The following is a 24,892-nucleotide window of genomic DNA, read 5'->3' on the forward strand; positions in this document are numbered from 1 at the left end:
ACATTAGAAATATTTACAGATTGCTCCTACTTCCTGTAACAAAGAAAATAAGTAAAACTAATTAAATACATCTGCAAGTGCATGTATATTTCACACATTAAGCAATCCCATCTATTTTTTAAATTAACATAAAGCTATTTTCTCTCTATTTCATCCCTACTTCATTGAAAAAAAATCTTAGAAGAAAATAATACATATAGATGTGCCTATACATATAATCAATCAAAAATTCCTTCAATGACTGTACATACACATTCATAGTCACATTCTGCATGCTAAAGTCATAACCCCTCTGTAATGAATAGAATGAATCATCATTGGCTCTCTGTAATCAACAATGGATATTGTATTGATCATAGTTCTTGTACTTCCAAAGTTGTTTGTTTTTACATTATTGTTATTGTATGACTTGGTCTCTATCAGTTTATAAAAGTCTTGAAAATTATTCATCTTTGCAATGTTGATGGTATAGTATAAATTTGCTTTTGCTTACTTCACTCTGCATCTGTTCATGTCTTCTTGAAATGACTCATTTCCTCATTTTTTACAGCATAATAGTATTCCATCACCTTAATATATCACAATTTATTCAGCCATTCCTCAACTGAGGGGAATACATTTCATCATTTTAAAGTTATACAGATATCCGCTTTCCAACTACAGAGGCAAAAATGATTGTCAGTAGCACCAAACATGACCAGATTAGAGCAAAAATTGCAAAGCAATCAAAGTTTCCCTTTAGAGACATGCCAATTTCCATTTTACAATTCTTTCTCAAGAGCCTTACAACTTCTCTTTTATCCCGCCAGATTTGCAATGCCCTGAAGTTTTTCAAAGTTTCCTACTGTCAAATCCCACCCAGGTCTTCTCCAAAATTAGCTCTCCCTTCTACCAATCAAAAAATACCATTCTCTTTAGTGCAACTGAGCTCAGCTAAGTATCTGAAGAAAAGCAATCACATTAATGTAATTCTCCATAAGGTGTGAAAGACTAATAGACTAATCCTCCTAGGAAGCATTTGCATTTTAAAGGAGATTCTTCATTCAAATGAATCTAAAATTGGGAATTTGGGAAGAGAGAAAGATGTTCCTGTGTAGAAGTGCTTATCAGAATTTCCATCTAGAAAATGAATCAGCAATTTGTGGGTACATGTCTCAAAGATCAATAAGTCATGGTATTTTACACACATACACATACACACAAAATAAATCTATAACCACCTATAACAAGAGAGTAAAACTATAGTAGGGATCTAGAAATTATTTAATGTAATGTTTGTAGTTAACTGTACTTAATGACTTTAGGAATTCACCCACAATTTACTCTTCTTTTCTAGGAATACTCACACAGGAAGAAATAAAATTAGGAAAGTAAGAAAACTCCCATGATTTCCCAGCTCTATTACATAATGATTTTTTCATATACCCAAATATACCTATGATGAAGTCTAGATAAGGTATACCTAAATAAAATTAGGATTAATTGAGGTCTAGTGGCAGGTTTGAGGTACAGGGAGTCAAAGGGAGCTCCCCTGAAACCCCTTTGGATTCGGTGCAAGGATACAAAGTTAAATGAGTTCTAGTGTCAGCGTGAGAGTCCCCTGTAAAGGAATTTACAGACCCAAAAACCTAGATTAAAAAAAAAAAAAGGTTTATTGTAGGGTTTGGAAGTAAGGTTAAAGTCTGGTTAGTGAAAGGAGTTAGATAAAGAAAGGAATACACTAAAAGTGGCAGATAGAGTATCTGTGATGCAAAGCATAATGCTTGCATGTTTCGACCCTCTGCCAAAAGATGATTCAAGCTTGGCTCTTTTATTTGCTTGAAGGGGCCTAGGGTGGAGTCTCAGGTTGATTTCTCGAGGGCCAGAACCCACCAGGTGGGGGGGTTGGGAAACCTGAGCAGATCATTAGAATGGGGGCTGGGTACAGCCCAAGTTAACTCAGATATGGATCTCTCCTCTTGGAATATAAAAGGGTGGTTTTGACCAGATCTTGTAAATCAAAGGTCAGTCCCAAAGAGGGTTGGAGATAAGAAAGGAATCTTAAAGGGGGCTACTGCCCGCATCACCTAAAAATCACTATCATTGTGCTTCTCTCTCAATTTCTCTGTCTCCATTTCTTTGTCACTCTATTTTTGTCTCTTGTCTTGCTAATTTTTTTTCTTGAAATGAACTAAAAACTCTCCTTTGGAACAGAGAATGTCTTATTCCTGTAATCCAACATTTTGTCTGATAATACAAAATCCATTAATGAATGCAATAAAATTGCTGACTTTTTTTCTCCTTCCATTTACATAATTTGGAGTTCAAGGCACAACCACAAGAATAGAGCATCTAAACTAATGAAAACAGTTTAAGATTAAGCAATTTATTGATGGGATTCTGAAGTGTTACCTAACAGATAAAAGTCAAAAAGTTCAAATATAAAGGAAATTAATTTGAAATGACAATTTATAAAAATATTACCTGTTTCTCATTTCATTTCATTTTTATTGCTACTTTTGTTTTTATAACGCTTCAGTTTCCAAAAACAATCATTTTTTAATTCTACCTCCTAATAGACTTTTTTTTTTCCAAGAGAAAAAAAACAGGTCAGCAAAATAAAAAACATATCAATGTCTCATAGTATATGCAACATTTAGCACCTACTGTCACTCACTGTCTCTCACTTCCACAAAAAAGAGAGAGTAGTTCACTAATTTAGATCATTGTAATAACACATAATTTGATTTCATTTATTGTGCTGTTATTCTTCATATTTACATTGTTGCAGTCATTATTTATATTTTCTCCCTAGTTCTGTCTCTCTGCATCAGTTCAATTAAGTCTCCCTATACTTATCTAAATTTACAAGTGATTTCTTGCTATTGTTCAGTCATTTCAGTCATGTCCAGTTCTTTGTGATTCCATTCAGGTTTTCTTGATAAAGACAGTGGTTTATAATTTCCTTCTCCAATTCATTTTATAGATGAGCAAGCTAAAGTGAACAAGATTAAATGACTTGTCCAGGATCTCACAGCTAGTATCTGAGGCTAAATTTGAACTCAAGAAGAGTCTTCCTGATTTCACTCTAGCCTAGTTACTTTTATTATTTTCCTGTGCCATTATTCATTTAGCCAATCTCAAATCCATGAGTACTTATTTTGCTTCCAGTTCTTTGCTAAGACAAAGACTCTTTCAGTAAATATTTTTAGTGTTTATAAGATCATTTCATCTTTGAAAGGAAAGAATAAGGTCATTTGAGTCTCTTTTTAAAATCATAATTTCAAAATGCTTTCAGAAATGGTTGGGCCAATTCACAGTTCAACCAATATTGTATTTACTTTGCTTGTTCTCCAACAAGAATTTCTCTCATTTTTGTCATATTTTCCAATTTGCTAAGTGAGAGTGAGATAAAATTTCACAGCTACTTTGATTTTCACCTCTCTTATTATTAGTAATTTTGGTATGCTGTCTTTTTATGTACATTTTTTTAAATCTGAAGGACTACAATAGTAATTGAAGATGTCATAGTTTTGAAACAACATAAATTATCAACAGTTAAAAATTAGGGGTAAATCATTTACTTCCTTAAGCCTCAGTTCTCTTACCTGGAAAAAGTGAGAAGATGGAGGAAGTTCTACTAAATTATGTCTAAATTCCTTTCTAGCACTAAATTTTGTAATTCTACTTCTGGGTGTTAAGAAATATTTTCTTACTGACTTTTACTATTTAAGTTCCATAACATTTTCTACTTTGGTACATAAACAACCATTTACTTATATTTATGTAACTCCCCCCCTTTCCCAACAGTGTATTACTTCACACTTGTCTCTATTATACTCACAGGTATACATAGATCTTTCATCATTAATCTTATCTCCAGAGTTGTTTTAATGAAAAATAAATAAAAAGTATTATTTCAAAGTAAAAATAAGAAGCATTTTCTGTAAGTGGAAATGCTGGTTTTCAGATTCATTTTGACAAAAGAGGCTTGTCCTTGCATCCAATGAGGTTCTATTCACTTTGAGTACTGATTATTATGGTCTGCTTCTCTGCCTGATTGGTTAAAGAAGACAACACAATTTGTAATTGATTTTTTTTTTTTTACCATTAAACAACTAATTTTGTCTTCCAAAAAAAGCTCTAGGGCTTATTAACTGTGCAATCACAATTTACCGAGGACCTTTCATCAAATTAGGCCTGCAACAATGCAATTTTTTCCCTGATTTTACCTCTATTTCAAGAAAGGCTTTCTACCATGGTTCTTATTAAGACAGACAGTAGCTCTACCTCTAATTTAGGTGCTTTTCTCATGGTAACAATTCATTATTATAGGTGTGAAAACCTTTTTTTTTTTTAAATCCATTTCTCTACTTCCTTTTTCCTCCTCATTTTCCCCAAACTTCACCACCATTCTACTTTAATAAAAAGTGGCCTCTCTAATAATCACAACACATAGTCTAAAGAATAGTTTGATAGCACTATTGAAAATTTTCAAAGTATTACATATGGCTAGGTATAAGGGATCTTATAGAAGATTAAGTCCAATGTATCTATTTTATAGATAAAGCTGAAGCTCAAAGAGATTAAGGGACCTATCCCTAATCAAGTTTCTGAGAACATTTGAACCTTGGTCTTGTTGGTTCCACTGAGAGTTTTGAATTCAACAAGCAGCCAACCAATCAATCAATAAACATTCAATAAGTACTATGTAAGTGTGAGGGATTCAAAAAAGAGATCAAAAGACATTCTCTGTTTTCAATAAGTTTACAATCTAATAGAGGATACAAAAATGTGACTAGATGTATGCAAAGCAAGCTACATACAAGATAAATAGGAAATAATGAACAAAAAGAAAGCCCAAAAATTAAAAGTATTTGGGGAAGGCTTCCAGTAAAAGCTAGGATTTTAGTTGGGATTTAAAGGAAGTCAGGGAGGTTGGTAAGTGGGAGGAAAGTATTGTAGGCATGAGTAGTAGTCAGAAAAAAATGCCTAGAGTTAAGAGACTATCTTGGTCAAGGAGTAAGTCTCTCTTTTCTACATATCTCATGTTTATATTCCTTCCTTTCTACTCATGCAGCCACAATCCCAATTCAAATCCACATCAACTCTCTCTCTTGAACTAATGGAAGAAGAGCCTATTTGGTTTCTATGCCTCAAGCTTTCATCATGCCAGTCCATCTTCTTAAAAAAAAAAAAAACAAGAAAATGACTTTCCTAAAGAGCAGTCATCCTCTTGGTCAATAACTTCCAGTGGTTTTATGATAAAATATAAACTCCTCCATTGACTCCTCCATTGGCCATTTGACCTCCTGGTTACTTTCTAAATTCCCTTACTTCCTGATTTCTACTATTTCCCTTCCTAGATTCTCTTACAAATTACAATCTAGATATACTGATCCATTTTGAAGTTCCATGCATACACCTACAACCCACCTCTGTTCTTTGTACCTTTGGACAGGTTTTTCTTTATGCCTAATATGTGTTCTCTTTTCACTTGAATTTCTTGGAATTCTTGGTTTCCTTTGAGACTCAGTTTAAACATAATCTTCTACATGGAATCTTTCAGGAACCGCTCCCCCACAATTGCTATTGCAATTCCTCCCCAAACCATCTTATATTTATTATGTGTGCTCATAGATATATATATATATACTATCTATATTCAAATATATGTTCCTCAAGTTTCTTTTTATCTTCATATCCTCATTTGCTTAACACAGTCCCTAGCATATAGTAATAGATGCTGTTGACTGATTACTTGATTGGTAATCAATATATAAAAAAAACTTGAATCCAGGTAAACAGATAGACACTGCAGGAAAGAGTATAAAGAAAAAAAATGAAATGAGTGTCAAGGATTTTGGAAGTTTGGTGAAAGATTCCTAGATTTCCCCCCCTCATTTTATAACCATAAACCTATTCTTGTACGTTTGACCTTACTATGATAAATTTAAAATTAATGACTGTAGAATAAAGATTTTTTAAATTTCTGTTATATTCTTTACAGTCTTCCCCAATTAGGTAAATCAGAACCTGATCATATTAATACAGACAAAAAGCTTACATTTTGCTTGTTTAAATATATAAGTTAACACCAATATCAACATAAAAACTTGTTTCTTCTTTCTCTGAATTCAGTAGAAATGTCCCTTATCTAGTTCCCAATATCCAGGTTAACTCTTTCTCTCCTCAAAGGAGCATCCAACATCCAAAGCATCAAGTTGAGTGAATGGAAATCCAGAAATAGAGCCCTATAGATCAATAGATTTGACTGAGAAAGCGTTTGTATTCTCAGGGGTAGAGATCACTGTGTTTCTAAGTGGATCAGAGATACGATCCCTGGACACTGTGAATGGAATGGAAACTAGATACCATCAGAGGGAGATACAAGGGCTAATGTGGTGAGGTAATGTGGTAAAGAATACAACAGTCAAAGGAATGAAATGCTGTCCTGAAGAATCTTAAAATAAGCTCAAACTAGCATCCTGATCCTCCAAAGGAGAAAAGGAAAAGGCAGGATTTCAGCATTAAAACCATTTGAAGCAAGGGAGAAGAGTGAACTTTTAGTTCCTTTGCCTACCAGCTGAAGTTACACCCTGAGAACTTAGAGAGTTATCTCAGCATGTTTTCCTTGGAATATAATAAGCAAAAGATTGCTGACATCTTCCTGCTTTGGTGAGAGGGAGGTCAAAATGCTGACTCTTCACACTGAGAGATATCCAGCAGAGGTGGCACTGACACATGCACTGACTGGACAATTCTGAGAAGGTTGCTGAGGCACAATTTTGAAGCCAAAATGCCTGGGAAATGGTCCACGTAAAGGGTTTCTGCACACGCTAGGCACACTGCAGTAGCCTTCATTGCTGAGCACAATTCAGCATCCTGTCAATCAAATGTCCTCAGGATGATGAAATATGGACACTTTTTCTTGCCCTTGCCTGGGACCCAAGGAGGTCATAGAGGACTGAAAATGACTGACATATGAAACCATCTAAAATGAGATACATCTATCTATTTCTTAAGATCAGGGATTGATTGAAGAATTTCTTTTCTTTTTTTTTTTTCTGGATAAACTTCTATAGAAAATAACTGGATTTTGAAAGAGCCTAAGATTTTATGTGAGTCTGCTTTTAACAAGTCTCTACAGAGGGATCAATCATCTGAGCCTGGAATAGTTTTAAACCTTCTTCATATGCCTCTGATAGGGCAAGGTATCTCCCTAGACCATTCATTTTGGCTCATGGAGAAGTCACTATCCTAAGCTCTCCCTAGAATTTCTTCCTTGGTGAAAGATGGTGTCAATAATTCATTGTCAAACAGTCAGATGATTTTCTGTTTATAGCTAGCAACTATTCTACTCCATTAATGGAGGAAGCAGAGTACACTAGTCAGGCTTTATTCCATTTCTTTTATACTGGGCTCAGAAAATTTAGATAAAAGCAAGATGGCATACTTCAAAACAGACCAAAATTTTTTTTTAATCACAAAGTCAATTTCTTTTCTTTGAGGCAAGGTGATTTCTTTTAAGAGTTGAGTTGTACATTTTCTGGATGGCTACTTTACATTATTTTTATTGAATTTTAGAGGACAAGTGCAATTATTGGTGATCAATGTTTCATATTATTTTCCTAGAATTCCCCTTGTTCCTAGAAAAGCAATGGAAAATGATAATTCCATAGTCATTCAATATCTACTCCATATTGCTAAAGAAAAAGGCCATTTTCTGAATTCTTGTTGACTTTTTCCTTCCATTTTGTGACTTACAGGTGCCTAGTACTGAACATATAAATATATTTGTAAAGTATATATTTTTCAGTGAGATGATATAGCATGGATGATGCCTGAAATCACTCCTTGGCTGAAATTGTAAAATACCCCTCTACCTTCCACCTGGGACACTTATCAAAAGGCCATGGGCATACAGATATAATGTAGTCCTAAAACAAAATGTCACTCTTTACTAGGCTTGCTTTAATTGCATTAGATGAAAAATATAGCATCCATACCATTCAGGATTCTGTAAAAACTTGAAGGCACAAAGATTGTTAAGACATATTCAGTTTGTACCCAATGTTCTTGTTGGCCTATATGAAACAATTGCTACCATAAAATAATCTTGTACTCAGACTTTTTTTTTTTTAATCCAAACTACAGGCCAAAATATCTTCCTTCAAGCCATGTACTACTGCTAATAATAGCTAGCATTTATATAGAACTTTGAGGTTTTTAAAGCACTCGACAAACATTATCTCATTTTGTCCTCACAGCAACCTAGGGAAGTGGGTGCTATTATTATCTCCATTATACACATGACAACCTAGCTCTTCTTTTCCATACTTCAAAAGTCAGCCCTTTCTCATATCACAACAATCAATGCTTTTAATGGACAAAGAGGTAACAAAATCTTTTTTTCTATTCCATTTCTACCCTCAAAATGCATTTTCTACCCCAACTCATCAGTTATTAATATTGCCTTTTTGGTACTAATATTAAATTTCTTTGAGACATATATGAAAACATACTTAAGGTCTTGCTCTGTTGATAGTTGTATCTTCAAAATTCAGGTATCCTTGGACCTGACTATTACTGATGCTGCTAAATAGAATACTGAGTCAGTGTCCTTCAGGGAATGATAGTAGTCCTGTGGACATAGCTTATTCAGCCTCTCCTCAAAATGCCTTACTCCTACATCAAAGATAGTACATATTAGTGAACCTGCTTGAAAAAGCTCTCCTATGCCAGGAAATTTCAATTGCTGAGAATCTCTCACTCTAGCACACTGCACAAATGCCCAAAATGAACTATATTGTTTTTTAAAAATAGAAAATTTCCCCATGGCATTGATTTTTTTATGCCTATAACCTAAATATGTGAAATAGTCTATTTACTTTTCCCTGATATCCTAAAGTATTACCTTCTAGGAAAGAAGAAATAATAGAGAATAATTGCACTATTTTATTTGGGGAAAAAGCTAACATATGGGTATCAAGGCCAAAAATATGGATTCTGTGATAAAACATATGGACATCCATATGGAAAAAAAAAAAAAAAGGTTTCCTGGACGGAAACTCTGCTGTTGCATTTTTTATCCCTATATGTATGGTACATTTTCCCCCTTCTGCTGAACAACGCTGTCTTCCAATAGATTATAATGTTATAAATTCACATGCAAATTTCACAAAATGCTCCACTGTTATCATCTTTATTAGATTTTTTTATTCTCCTAATCCCTTTCATCACTTAATAGCTCAAAAAGTAATGGATTTTCGGTAAAAAGGAGAGGCTTATTACAATCAATCCTGTTGCTGTATCTCTCCTTGACGCTCAACTAATGAAACTTATTTTTCTCTAGAACTTCAATAGGAAATTCTTTCGTTAGAAAAAAAGAAATGTTCATAATAGGTGGCTGACTTATATTACTGATTATAGAATCTTTCTCTGTTTCAGATAGTCATTCCAAGTGTGGTAACTGCCATGAATGACATTCACTTTATTCAGTTCTATTTCACAGAGGGACATAGAGTTAGTGATGTTGTCATCACAAATTTGAGGCAAATTTAGCAATCAGCCTTCAGTAAAATTCCCTAGACACTCAAATACTGAAAGCTGGTGTCATTTGTTTGCAGGTTAAACAAAAAAGAAGGCTTCTAGAGTGAACAGGAGACCCTGGAGGAGAAAAAAAATTATTAAAAATGGTGCCATTTCAATCAGGATTGGGTGTTTGTTTATTAAAGTCATGTAAAGACATCATCTCTTCCTGCAACCTTCTTAGAGAACCTCATGGGTAGCATCCAGATAAATGCTGTAAATATTGTACATCAGCTAGAATAGGACCTGAGAAAGAAATTCCATCTTCTCAGGATTGTCCAAAAAGGAAACCTTCTCTCTTGGTGATGTTTACTTTGCAGTTAACAAAGGTTAAGGGGGACCTTTTTGAATCTTTCCCTTGGGGTCCAGAATTTAAACAAGAGCACTGCCAGGTACCTTCTGTCCTGAGGGTTCCCGAAGGGCTTTATAAAAAATGTATAAATTACTACTACCAGGGGAAGGTAAAGCTGGGGCCTGATTCAAGAGAAAGGGCAATATGGAAACTTTAGCTGTGATAACAAAGGTTATAAAGTAATACTTTAACTGTTTCCATCCCCTTTAAGGAGGAGTTGGGAGTTCAAATTCATAAGAGAGCTTAGGGTATATAAGTTGCAATAGTTGGATTCACTCATAAATACACACATATACTGTATGCTTATTTTTTTTCTTGAACAACTTTGGATTTATTAAAGAGCAAGAAATAAAAGAAATTAAATTGAATTACAATAGTTAACATTTATATAGTGTTTACTATATTCCCGGTGTTGTGCTAGCTGTTTTACAATTATTCTCTCATTTGATATGCACAACAATACTGAGAGGTAGATTCTATTAACCTCATTTTACAGATGAGGAAATTGTCATGAGTTAAGCGATTTGCCCAAGATTATAAAATTAGTGTCTGAGGCCATATTTGAACACAGGTCTGTCTGACTCAATTTTGCCACCTCACTATATCTATTTGATATAAATGGTCAAGTTGCTATATAGAGGCAGACAGAGCAAATAGAAAAGTGTCTTAATATACTAAAACAGATTTTAGCAATTACAGTAAACACATCTGAAGAATTAAATATTTTCCCTGAAATAAGCTTAAAGGAGCAATCCAACTCCAACAAAGTTTTTTTTTTTTTTTTTTAATTCTTTGTGTCCATACCCTGGTATGGACCCACAAATTTCATTTATTTTGGTATGGGGTGCTTTTTCATGACTAAATATTAGTTGCAGTTAAAGTAAGAAGCAAAGATCTGATATTGATCATTATATCACAAAATATTATAGCCAAAGAGTAATAAAAGTTAAGTGGCAAAAAAATGAATAAAGCTGGGGGGGGGGGAGACTGAAACTGTGACCTGAACAAGCTTCTTGTGCAATGATTGCATCCAAAAGATGAATTTGAGGAACATTGGCTTTATGGTCATGTTATATGATGTCAATGTGGTAAAACATAAGAATAAAAGAAAATTAGGAATTATTTTCTAAAAACTGAATGCAAAATTCTCTATGAAATAAAAAAAATCTATGACCAAGAATTGAAATCAAAATATGAGTTATGGGAGAAACTTTCCCAAGATATTGGCTTGCTTAAATTTTTGGTAAAGTTGCATATATAATTTGTAGTAAATTTTAAAGCACTATATCAGTGCTAGCTATTCTTTACTTTGATTCAAACTGGGTTTTTCTCATAGCAAAGACTGGGATGTCAACTTGAATATGCTGTTTCCATTATAATCTCTGATCTTCTTGACAAAGCTGGGTTAACTACAGTTTCCTGATCTTCTCTACCTCTGTATCCCATTAAGCAAACTCAGAGAACCTGAGGATTCTAAGTCTTAAAAAGTCAAGTGCCTATAACCAATGGTTTCTTTTCCTTAAAGGCCTTGGGTCATAAGCCTCTAGGTCAGGTAATTTGCACTGCTAACATCAAGGAAGAGTCTGCCTGAATCAACACAAATGACAGAAGAGCCCAGCCTGCCAATTTCTATGGTAGCCTGAGATCATGTGTATTTACACAGCCCCTCAATCAAACTCTTGTGTATAGTGAGCTATGTTTATTACCTTTGGCTTAAGTTTAAAATGTCTTTTAAATTTACTTTCTTATTAAGATTTTAGGGCTATTAGAGCTATGTTGTTCACCCCCCATTCCCCAGTCTTTTTAAGAAAGAGGAGGCAAAGATGGGGCGCATGCAGGGGTGGTAAGTTATTATTTTCCAAACCAACCCATGTTCACATAGAAGGTTCGGTCAAGTGGTCAGGAGCAGAGCTGATGTTAATTAGCAATGAAATGAGGAATGAACCAGCATTAGCCCTGAGACTAATCAATGGGAAAATCACTCCAAGCAGGCAGCTTTAATGAAGTACTGTACAGTTGTTTATTTTTAGTCTATTTTAGCCTGACAACAAAATCCCTTATTAATTAAAAAAATTTCCCCTAAAATATATTTTTTCAAAGCCTAGGCACTACTCTGATATATTAAGTTATTTGTTATGTAATAATTATTATCTATTAATAACTACCAATTTATAGGTCAAACTTAGAAAGTTAAGTGGGTTCAAAAGGATGTCTTCCTCAGTTACATTTTTCATGCTTACATTTTGTGTTTTAAAATATTTAAAGTAATTTCTTGTTACATTGTTTAAAGTGGAAGAAAAATAAAAAGCATTGCATTTAGTTGCAAACATTGATGGAATCATTTCTAAACTTTTTTTTAAATCTCAGATTATCTACTTTTAAGAATATATGTAGTAACATTTTAAAGTAAAAGCACAAAACTTAAGATCCATCAATCTTTTTCAAAGGCAGCTAAATGGCAGTATAGATTGCTGGAGCCAGGAGGACCAGAGATCAAATTCAGCCTCAGACACTTTCTGGTGGTATGGTCCTCTCTCTGTTTGCCTCAATTTCTGTAAAATGCAGATAGTAATACCACAGTTGTTGTGAGGATCAAATGAAATAATATTTGTAAGACACTTTGCAAAGCTTAAAGCACTATACAAATTCTAACTATTATTATTACATGCTTTGATGCTTTGATACATGATATGTATCATAATTAGAACCCTAGAAAATGGAAATAAAATTTCAAGTATATATGAAACATGTTTCTTCAATAAGATTAAGTTGCATCACTTTGGCTTTTTTTTAAACTTAGTTTTCATTGTTTCTAAGGGATAAAAATGACCTAAGATTTTTTTGACTTATATTGATAGCAAGAAAATGGGAAGTCTAGTTATAGAATCATAGTCCCTTCTGAGAATTTCTGGCTTTCATTTTATCAGGAGATACAATTATCCTTTGAAAGATATGGATATTCTTCCTTGACAAGATCTAAACAAGGACTAAGATCAGCAAAGTTCACAGGTTTTAATCTGGCAGAGACAGTCTTATAGTCAATGTCCCTCCTGAAGACAGATATATTACAGAAAACATTCCTTAAATGTGGCCTGACAAATATTGATGAAAATGTATTATCTTGGGAGAGGAGAGAGAGCAAGCAAGGAATCAAAGAAAACATATCATATAATACAGGAAAACTTATTTTTAAATAAGCTTGGAAGTTGGCAATTTCTCAATACTATGCTAAAATCAGGGGTCTAAATAATGTAGCAACAAGGCCCAAATGACTACTGCCAGTAAGAACAAGATCATTATTCTGTCTCTTGAATTAGTGATTTCAAGATATCAAGTATATGTGAAACTTTTTTCTTTCCCCTTTTGCATTTTTTTATTATTTCTAAGGGGAAAAATGACAATTGATCTCAAGTATATATGAAACTTTTTTCTTTCCCCTTTTGTATCACTTTGGATTTTTTAAACTTATTGTTTTTAATTGTTTCTAAGGGGAAAAATGACAACTTTTAAAAAGACTTGATTGAGAGCTATTTTTCTTTCTTTTCTTGTTCAAGGACTAAAAATCATAGTAACAAAATTTCCTTGCAGAAAAAGTTCATATTACAGCTTGCTCATTCCTAAAAAAAACCCTCAAGGCTAAACTCAAAATAGTTCTGAAATTCAGTTTATTACTATTATTTGGGGAGAAAAAATTGGATCATGTCAAAGCAAGCAGCCTCTTTACACTTCGAATGAGCGACATGATTCTGGCTCATGGCAGTGTTTCAAATATACTTGGTATAAAACAAACCATCTTGGAAAAAAACAGATCCACAACTCAATGCCAACCTGGGGAAACAACAGCATCCAGGTAATCCCCTTTATAGACTGATTTGATAGCTCATGGAAATCTAAACAAAAGCACAAAGCTATGTTACACCAACAGCTGGTTTGGAAATTGCTGCAGATTGTTAGGAAGAGCTGCAAACTAGAGATAGGCAATGAAAAGGTTAGAAATGATAGTTAAAAAAAGACAAATTACTCCAAAGACCATATTCTTTAAATCGTTGAAGCAAAACATGTTTATTCGATTTGTTTGTATGCCTATTACAAAAATGCTACTTTGGGATTCTAGGAACCCAGTCTGTCAATTTTTCAGTTTCTGCACTTCCATGCTTGCTTAGAGCTGCTTAATGCAAATACACTTCCAATAAGAGATTTCATGCCCCTAAATTACACCCAGTTAAAGGCGAATGAAAATGTAAGGTAAATAACTATAATCAGCCATATTATCTTTCTCTTGGCACCTCTCACTTTACAGGCATATTTAAAGGCATCTCTGGGGTCCTATCCTTTTTAACAAGCAGCAGCGTATTTCCTGGAATATTACTTAAGATGCTGTGCTGTGAACATAACACAGGTTAAAATGTTACCTAGAGACCCAGAAAGAATTGCATCTGTTGCAGAGCCATGCTTGTTGCCACATTTAGGAACATCGGAGAAGATGAAAGGACGTTTTCCACAGCAGGAATGAAGAAGAGAGTAAGAGAGTTTAAGATGGGCTTTCATGTTTGATTTTACTATCATCAGTGGTGGGGAATGTGAAGTCTGTCAAATAACTCTAGGAAGACATGGAAGAGGTAGAAGAGGGGGTGGGGAGGAGAAACCTAGAACACACACAAATTAATTGTTTCTAGAGCTGCAAAAAGAGGCTGCATGAAGATGATCTGTCTCTACCTTGTTTTTAAAAGGGCTTGGGATGCTACATATCATTTTTGTTGAGCTATCCTTTCTGAGGGTGATAAGAACATAAGCACTGGAAAAAAATAAGTTAATGAATGCAATTCACAAAAGCCTTAGTTACAGCCCATTTACATAGGCTTTTCCCAGCAAAGTGTAAAATGATGAGATATAATCAAACCTCCAAGTGTCTGATCAGCAAGGAAACAGCAATGGGCTGGGTAGGGGTTGAGGGGAAGAAGATGAATGGAAGTTCTTTCAAGGTTCAAATGTGTCAAATAATCTTATTCATTCCAAATAAAAGATGTTATTATAAATAGTCATTTTGGAATCTTATTACCTCAGTTCAACAAAAATTGCTTTATTTTTGTATGAGTTGGAGAATGGATTCATTAAATTTAATTTTTTAAAGTTCCTCTTCTCTGCCTTCCATCCCCTCCCCACAACTTCAACAATGACTAGTAAGTTTAGTTTTGTTGTCAGGTGCAGAATTCAAATTTCCCCATTATCATTGGGTATGTTCATTTCCTTATACAATCCATATGATTCATCTTTAATTACTTTAAAAATCATTAAGATTTGGGAGAGGAGAAACTTTATAAATCTTTCCTAATTATTCTACTAGTACCCCAAGGAGGGAAAAACATTCTCTTTTCTTCAGTTGGATTATAAATCATTTGCAAGTTAAGAATACCACTAAAGATAGTAGTTCAGTTCCAAGATAAGCTCCTACAAATATCCAATTAAGCCATGATATTTCCAAAATTTAGCATCAATAATTTTATTGAACCTAACAGTATGAATAACAGTTTCTATGAGAAAAATGGATTCTGATTTTCAATTTATGCAACAGGATTGTATCTAGATCGACTTTAGCCCTATGGCAGGAGCTCTCATTGACACTAGAGCTTCCCTTAGCCTCAGAAGGGACTACCATAACTTTAATCTGATGGATTTAGGGGACAAGAGAAGAGTTCTTAAAGGGTATACACATTTAGGAACGAAGATTTTGGAATCTGGAGTAAGAGAAAGAGGATAAGAGTTTTTGGTTTGCTTTCTTTTTGTTGGGGGAAACACACATTTTCTGTATAGGTCTTTCTAAGTTAGGTGTCTGGAAGTCAGAGATTGCCTATAAAAGATTACAAGAGGCTAATAAATTTTCCTACAGATTTAGACAAGTGCCAGAACTGAGACTCAAATTATGCTAAATCTTATGCCTTGGTTCATACCACTAGGCTTATCCATAAACTAGCTCCAATTTACTTACTCTAATTTTGTTTCTAAATGAGTCTTTAATCACATTCACTGGAAGTTCTCACAGACATAACTGGAATACATTGTCTTTAGAAATATTCTCACTAACCCTAAATGTGACACATAACATAAACAGTATTTTTGTTACTCATAACCTTTCAGCTATGATTTAACAGGAACAGACTTATCAAACTGGGCTTTTAATTTTGCTCCTCAATTTACTGTTTTTATCCTTAAAAAGCAAATCATCTAAAGCCATCTAAACAGGTAAAAGTTGCCAGCTCCCCTCCAATGAAGGCCATTGAGAAGGAAAGCAAGTAACATTTCTTTCTCTAGATTGAGGGGAGGGGATGGGAGGAAGGCGGGGGCAGAAGAGTCTTTTGAATTGCCACAAAAATGATCCCTGACTGAAGCTATAGGACTGTGAACTCTACTGGCGATCTGTCATCCTTTTATGTGTTCATGCAACTTTGCCTATTTCATATACTGAGAGCTTATAAGGACACAGGAAAATTTTGCCTTTATTATAATTATTAAGATCAATGAAAGTGGCAGAAGTCAATGAATCCATCCAGAAGATTGGAAAGGCTAGTAGCCACATTTTATGTATCAGATTGCTGCATGCAGATATTTTTGGCCACAACCCATTATTTTATCAACTTAAATCTATTCTAGATTACCTGACCTATCTTGTTGTGGGAATTGTACTTCCCAAATAGGACTTTTGTCTACCATTTCTTATTTCCTTTCCATATGGAATGAATGGTCTTGCCCAAGGCAGACTATTTTTATTTTCTCCTCTTAATCCAAAACTATTAAGCAATTCAAACTTTCTCATTAGATCTAAGGAATAAGACACATAAGAGCCTTATAAGTGTTTTTTCCCTTCAATCTAGTCTTTAAGGATGAAAAAATATCAAAAAGTATCAAAGAAGAGAAACTAGCTTATTCCTAACAACATAGCAGTATCTTCCAGTTGTCAGCCCACAGCTCTAGAAGATTGTGTTACATCACAGACAAAAATCTCAATACTTCTGTGTCAGTATAGCAGGCTTGTTCATTTGTTTGGGAGGAACAGATATAGCATATACAAGCTGACATTCAGAATCCTGAGATCCAAAAGTTTTCAGAGCATGAAAAGTAATGTGATTATAGAACAATTATGGAACTTAGTATAATTAGATTGTGTGTGTGTGTGTGTGTGTGTGTGTGTGTGTGATCTGAAACACCTTAATTTGGTCTCTTCAAAAGAATTCTGAAAGCATACAAATGAGTCAGAACTTAACTTTAACAATGCAAAGCTTTGTACACAATCTCCTTCTCTTCCCTCTTTCCCCCATCCCACACAACACAAAATTCATTTAAAGATCTATGTTGTGACTAATGGCCCCCAAGTCAAAGGGCTTTGATGCTTTAAGAAGTAAAGGAAGGGAAGACTATATGATGAAACTCTAAACCTAGACATCTTGATCCCTTTTAGGTACACTAGATACTCCTAGATAAAAACAATTCATTTGATATATCTCTATATTTTAAATATCAAAGTGTACACTGAAGAGAAATTCATGCACATTTAACTTCTATCCCAGAATTATATCCCAAACTCATAGAGCTCAAATAATAACTCTAAGAAGAAAGAGTATAAGTTGGAAGTATATTAAGGGTGTTTTGTTGCAAATTAAATAAATTCCTAGAATATTTATTCTTACAACTCAAATTTCATAATCAACAGTTTATTGCTGGTGACCAAAAAAAAAAAATCTAGGCTTCCAAACATTAGTAAACCAGAGCTAGACCATGAAAAGTCATCTTTAATTCACTAATACCACATTTCTGGGCTTTTGCTTCCTGATTCTATGATTAGGATATGTCAACATAGCCTGGGAGGGTCCTTCTAACTTCAAAATTCTATGAATTAAAGCAACAGAAGTGCATTTGGAAGAAAGAGCAAAGGGGTAGATTGGGATGGTAAATAAATGGCCACTTGTGCAAAAGGAAAAAGAGAAAGCAAAAAAGTGGAAGGTTTAAATAACCTTGAGTCCAGTAGTGTCAACCTCAAATAGAAATGGAGACCACTAAGCCAAAAATAAGAAGCTCTGGGGTGCATAGTGACCCTAGAGAACTCATCTCCTCAGTTAAAAAAAAAGCAATGGCTTACACCATCACTTATATAACTTTCTTTCAGAGTCCCAAAGATATTTGGCATTTTCTTCACTCAAATGGCCCTCTGATCTTATTTATTGGGATGTTCCTTCTAATAATACAGATCACAACTAATCTATACTGTTCATCTTCTGGTTTTAGGGACAACTATATGGTACAGTGGATAGAACATTGATCTTAGAATTAGGAAATCTCATCTTGATGAGTTCAAATATGGCCTCAGACACTTGATAGTTATGTGACCCTGAGCATGTCACTTAACCCTTTTTACTTCAGTTTTCTCATATGTAAAATGAACGTGAGAAGGAAACAACAAACCTTTCTAGTCATGGAGAATCAGACACTACTAAACAACAAACTCTTAGGCAACATTTGTCTATGTCCTCGCATAAGTTTGCCACAGAAAATCCATTCAGTTTACAAATAACATCATAAAAATGCCAGGGAAGCACACAAGTTATTTGTATGTTATTCCCTGCTTTTGATGCATGACCAGCCTATCTCATTTTTTGACTACACATTCAAATCTTTGTAGCTAATTGTTAAATGGTGAAACAGATTCACATCTATCCTCTCATCCATAGGTGGGACTAAATACCCCTTAGGTTTTCTTCTGTCAAATTCTCTGATTCTGTGACTTAATTTTCAGCAAGGGACATTTAAGTTGAAATGTACTTTAAGTAGTGGAGAGTATTATATCAATATGAACTCTTTATTGTTATCATTTGGAACATCACCGTGGAAAATGCTTTTCAGCTGGTAGATTTTTCAGCAGAAAAATGGAGGGCATCAGAAATGAAAAGGAGTAGATTCTCTCTCTGACCATCTCCAGCTGGTAGGGATGATCTCAACATCCTTGTTCATAGCTGAAGCATGAAATGAGGAAATTAGAGAAGGTTCTTGAGGGATTTAAAATTATACTTTTGAAGAAAGTTTTCTCTTTAATAGACTAAATAAAAAATACTAAGAACTCCATCAGTCAAAAAACATTCCAGCCACAACTAGCTAAAGAATATTATCATTCAGTAAAGAAACATTTCTTTACTGAATGAATTATACCTATTGTAACACAGAACTCAGGACTAGATGCCAACTTCATTGTACATTTTTTTTAATTCTAAAAAAGCATCTTGTATAATAATATTATTTTCTATATACTTAATGAAAGGTGAAAAATTACTTGTTTAGTTTTTAATTTTACTGTCTCTCAATATTACTTTGCCCATTAATAAATGTTTAAATGGCTTCTCAGAATATAGAAGACTAGAATATAATATGCTTCTGTGTGATAAGTGACATAAGACATTACCTTGGAGCCTGTGCTGCCTGAAGTAGGCTTTTAGAGAATATATGAATAATTCACAACAAACCTTCTATCTTTCAACAGAAGGGAACATGGAATAGTAGGTTAAATCCTGGATCTGAAGTCCAAAAAATCTGGGTTTCATGCCTAAGTCTGACAGTTACCAGCTGTGTGACCAAAAGAGGTCATGACCTCTCTTACTCTATACTTCCTTATCTATAAAATGGGGATAATAATACTAGGAATACTTTCTTTTTCAAGGTTGTTATGAGACTTATGGGAGAAAATATATGCAAACTATAAGAAGCTAATATGTAAAATATCAGTTATAATCATTCAAATACATTTAGGCAAAAGGAAGTCTATGATTATGGAGTAGTGAGGGCAAAGGGAAAAGATAGTACCAGTTTAAAGCAATATTTGATTCCTACTCTTCCATTTATAATGACCTAGAGGGAGCAGCAGGGGACAGAACATTGAAATGATAGCTGCTATCCCATTAGGAGACCATAAGATCCTGGAGGACTTTTTTTATAATTCCTCCAAGACCAAGCAAGAACTCTGCCAATAAATAAATAAATAAAACCGAAACATCATATTAATGGTAGCAGGTCTTATTAATATAGCACTGAAGGATTTAATAAATGTTTCTTGTTTTATATCATCAAAATTCCTTTAAAGGTGATTTGAATTAATAGTCTGGAAAAGTAGCTTACAGATTCTTAAGAGAGAAAAGTCCATCCAGAAAGTAAATGAGAATTATCTTGGGGAATAAAGATTGATGAAAGTTCATTTAGGAGCCAAAAATATTTCTACTTAGGCATTTAGATTTGGGTGTTTCCAGATGTTTTAAATTAAATTAAGAGTCATTACTAGACTTATGTATTGGTATAAGGAATTCTAAGGTGAGGAAATACCCTACACTGATCCAGTTATAGTCTTGGAGAGTGGCTTAAGGCCACTGACAGATTAACTGACTTATCCAGTCACTTAGTTAATAATGTGACTGAGGTGGTACTTGAACTGAGAGCTTCCAAACTTAAATATCAGGTCTATATTAACTAATCCATGCTGCCTCATAATTTAATTTAAAACTGCATTTAAAGACAATTCAAGCCAGAGTACACAGCGTTGCTACTCTCCTAAATACAGAAGACATTTCACTAAGAGTATTTTACAAAATTATTTTACAAAAAATTTCCCTGTGTAAATTTACATAAAATCAACTTTTATTACTTGAATACAGAAATTTGTTTCTAGGCAGAAGAAGAGGATTGAAAAAAGAAGATAGGAGGAAAAAGAGAAAGAAGAGAAGGAGAAAGAATAGAAAAAGGAGAAAACAAAACAAATATAATTATCTTTAGGATTTAATGTAGCATTCAAAATCCTTTTCTGTTAGGATTACTGGGTGAGAACTCAGGTTTTCTGGACGGTTACAAGGTGAGAACTCAGGTTGACTTGATAGAGGGGGCAAGCTCATTGGCTGGGGTGGTTCTTCCCAGAAGCCCTTGCATTATCCCACGCCCATTCTCTGGGAGAATAAAAGAGAGAGCACTGGGCGCAGAGAGCAGATCGGCCTGAAGAAGGATAAGAGTTGGAGGAGATTCAGAGCCAGGATTCAAGAGGAAGACTCTGAATTGCATCAGGCTTGACGGGGCTCTCTGCAGGAAGGGAAGTCACTTCTAAGGACAAGAGTTAACAGCAACTGCCTGGGGACAACGGTTCACTACTGGAAGAAGAATCTGTCTTAAAGATTTGAGTAGACACAGCAGATCTCTTCCCAGAGAGCGATCCGGCAGCTTCTAGAGACGACAGCTCGCTACATTTGGCGTCCACACGTGGGGCAAGGACTTTTGCTTATCCTGACAAGAGGAGCTAGACCAGACCTTCGCAATTTGGCGCCCGAACAGGGACAGACACGGTCCTGATTCCAGTGGAAAAGCTTCTGATCTAGATCTCAGTCTCTCTGACCCAGAACCGTGAGTAACGAGGAAACTTTGTTAAAGATTAAGTGAGCGTGCTAATAGATAAATAAGGAACTTAACTTGTTAAGGGCTAAACCAGGAATCTCTTATAGCTGAAATGGGGCAGATGTTAGCTATATTCAATCCCTGGACCTCAGCCGACTCATCCCCAGCCCCAGAAGCAACCTCAGCTCCACCCCCATTCAGGAGTGGTACTATAGAGAGTATAATCAAGATAATTGAGGAGCAGAGTTTACTTGTAACCTGGGTACAGATTGCTAAACTCTTGGCTGCATTAAGACGCACATCCCCTTGGTTCTTAGAGGAAGAAAAGATAGATGTAGATAAATGGAAGCTAGTGGGATATGAAATGAAAGAATTTCAAGCAAAAAATGGGCCTCGTTCAATTTCTGCAGAAGTATTTTATATCTACAACATAGTTCAATTAGCCTTAAACTATCAAGCAAGTTGTAGGAGAAGGAAAAGTTCTAAAAATGGACAGAGGAGGAAGTGTGAGGAAAAAAGGAAAGATCAAGATCTTTCCCTAGACCAAGAGGATTTAAATGAGGAATTGTGGTATGATTCTCTTGAAGAAGCTTCAACCCTGCCTAGAGAACAGATTATTGACAGGCCCGCATCAACCCCACCTTCAGAGATGGAGGAAGAAAGAGGGGAAGAGGCAGAAACACAAACAGAATTGCCTGTGAAGAAGCCTAAGCCTATGACAAGATTAGAAAAAGCATTGGTTAAAGCTAAGAGAGAAGGACAGGATATAAGTGATTTTATACATGCATATCCTGTGATTGAAAATATTGATTCTGTAGGTCATAAAATGAGAAGATATGCACCTTGAGATTTGAATAAAATTAAGGATTTGAAAAAAGGTTGTACCCTTTATGGGACTACATCAGCTTATGTCAAAATGTTACTAGATGGTTTGTCTTATGAAGTCCTAACCCCGAATGATTGGAAATCCATAGCAAGGATATGCCTGGAACCTGGAGAAAATTTATTATGGCTTTCGGAATTTCATGAATTATGTAAAATTCAAGTCAGATGCAATTTGGAAATAGGAGTTAACACACAATTCACTTTTGAGCACTTGGCTGGTGAAGGTCGGTATGGAGAGAATTCGGAACAGATTCATTATACCATGACAATATATGAACAAATTGCCAAGGCTGCAATAAAAGCTTGGGGTGTCCTCCCTGGACAGAAAGATCGTGGAGAGGCTTTCACTAAAATAGAGCAAGGTCCCAATGAACCTTTTGCAGATTTTGTGGGACGTTTGCAAACTGCTGTCAAAAGAACTATTGGAGAAAATGCAGCTACAGAAATAATGACCAGACATCTGGCTAAGGAAAATGCCAATGAGATTTGCAAAAGAATTATATGGGGATTAGACAAAGATGCTCCTTTAGAGGAGATCATAAGACGCTGTGCTACAGTGGGAACAAATGCTTTTTACACCCGGACAATGATGAATGTGGAAAGGCAGGGTCCCTCCTGGCAAGGGACTTCTAGAGAAACTTGGCAATGTTTTCAATGTGGAAAAATTGGACATCTAAGAGCTCAGTGTAGGTATGGAGATACAGTGAGAAGACAGGGTGAGAGAAGACCTAAAACCCCATGTCCAAAATGCAACAGAGGACTCCATTGGGCATCAGAGTGTAAACTAATTCAGGGAAATAGGATGAGGGGCCCAGATCCAGGGCCCCAGGCAAAAAAGACTTGGGGCATGATGGCAGCTGATGTTACACCCAAAGAGCCTTTAGAAGGTCAGGACTCTGATTTGATCAACCAGCAGAAAAGTAATCACATGGCAGAAAGGGATTACCTGATAAGTGAGTCAAAAGGCAATCAGATTGCAAAAATGGATTACACTTGGGGAGAATACAGGCCTTTTAAACCAACATGGCTGTATCCAGTGCAAACAATTCCAATGTAATTGCCAGATGATGAGAAGATATTTAGAAAGTGGTAAATAGAAGGTAATTAGATAGGTTAACTGCCTGGGAGAGAGGGTTTGTTTGTATTTCTTCAGCAGGAGAAGGAATCAGATGGGTGCCAACGAGTCATATTCGCCTTGTCCATCAGAGAGAGACAGAAAAAGAGAAAGACCTCAAAATAAAGGAGAAGATCTAAGAAACATCTGACACTGAAAGAGCATGGATAATAAGAAGACTGTTAAAGAACTTTAAAAACCAGCAGGAATCATTGGACTTCCTCACACAAGATGAGACTAATGGACAATGGACTTATGGACATTTATAAATTTTCAATTTATGATTATTTGATTATGTTATTTGTCATATACTTCTAGCATGTATTATGTTACTATGTTACTATATGCTTATGTAATTTATGTAATTATCTGTAATACTTCCCATATTGATGGATTTATGTTTCAAGGTCATGACTGTCCTATGTTCTAAATCAAAAGAAAGGGGGAGATGTTAGGATTACTGGGTGAGAACTCAGGTTTTCTGGACGGTTACAAGGTGAGAACTCAGGTTGACTTGATAGAGGGGGCAAGCTCATTGGCTGGGGTGGTTCTTCCCAGAAGCCCTTGCATTATCCCACGCCCATTCTCTGGGAGAATAAAAGAGAGAGCACTGGGCGCAGAGAGCAGATCGGCCTGAAGAAGGATAAGAGTTGGAGGAGATTCAGAGCCAGGATTCAAGAGGAAGACTCTGAATTGCATCAGGCTTGACGGGGCTCTCTGCAGGAAGGGAAGTCACTTCTAAGGACAAGAGTTAACAGCAACTGCCTGGGGACAACGGTTCACTACTGGAAGAAGAATCTGTCTTAAAGATTTGAGTAGACACAGCAGATCTCTTCCCAGAGAGCGATCCGGCAGCTTCTAGAGACGACAGCTCGCTACATTTGGCGTCCACACGTGGGGCAAGGACTTTTGCTTATCCTGACAAGAGGAGCTAGACCAGACCTTCGCACTTTTCTAATTGATTGTCAGTAGAATTTAATTCCTAAAACCTACATATGTATATTTCTCACAAATCTTTTTTACTTTAATTTATACTCATGAAAATATCTTCTACCTGTAGACTAAAAGGACCATGGCAGAGTAGATCAAATGCAAACTAGGAGAGACAGATGGTTTAATTTTAACTTTTTTTCAACTTCAGTTTATATACTTTTTGTATTCTTTAAATTCAGCATGAAGGAACTAATATTAAATAGTTAATAAAATGCATACCCATTGTCCCTTATAAATAGAAACAACTTCTTTATTTCCTAATATCTTTTCCTTCCCTTTATGTCCTCAATCTTTATTTCTTCATCTTTTTTGGAGGGGAGGAGAGCTGAACGGCTAAATTGAAAAGAATTTTGGTTTTACTTATCAGAATGAGCTCAGGAAGCCCTAGGAGGAGCAGCAAGGTAAACAACAGAGTGCAGATTCTCAACAGTAAAATATAGAATACTGCTTAATGCCAATCACCTCACTCCCACTGTTCATTCCTCACAGATACTACCCTAGGATGATTATTACATTTCAAAAATTTTTTGAAACATAAAATGGCTTTTATGTGGCATTTTACACTCCAA

General features: G+C 35.2%; 1 protein-coding gene across 14 annotated transcripts in view; it reads right to left on the reverse strand.

Annotated features, from left to right (window-relative positions):
• Positions 1-24,892, reverse strand: part of ESRRG (estrogen related receptor gamma) — a 657,723-nt gene that overhangs the window by 395,033 nt on the left and 237,798 nt on the right. The gene's annotated exons all lie outside the window — the stretch shown is intronic.

Source organism: Sminthopsis crassicaudata, chromosome 4, assembly GCF_048593235.1.
Source record: "Sminthopsis crassicaudata isolate SCR6 chromosome 4, ASM4859323v1, whole genome shotgun sequence".
Classification (NCBI taxonomy): Eukaryota; Metazoa; Chordata; class Mammalia; order Dasyuromorphia; family Dasyuridae; genus Sminthopsis; species Sminthopsis crassicaudata.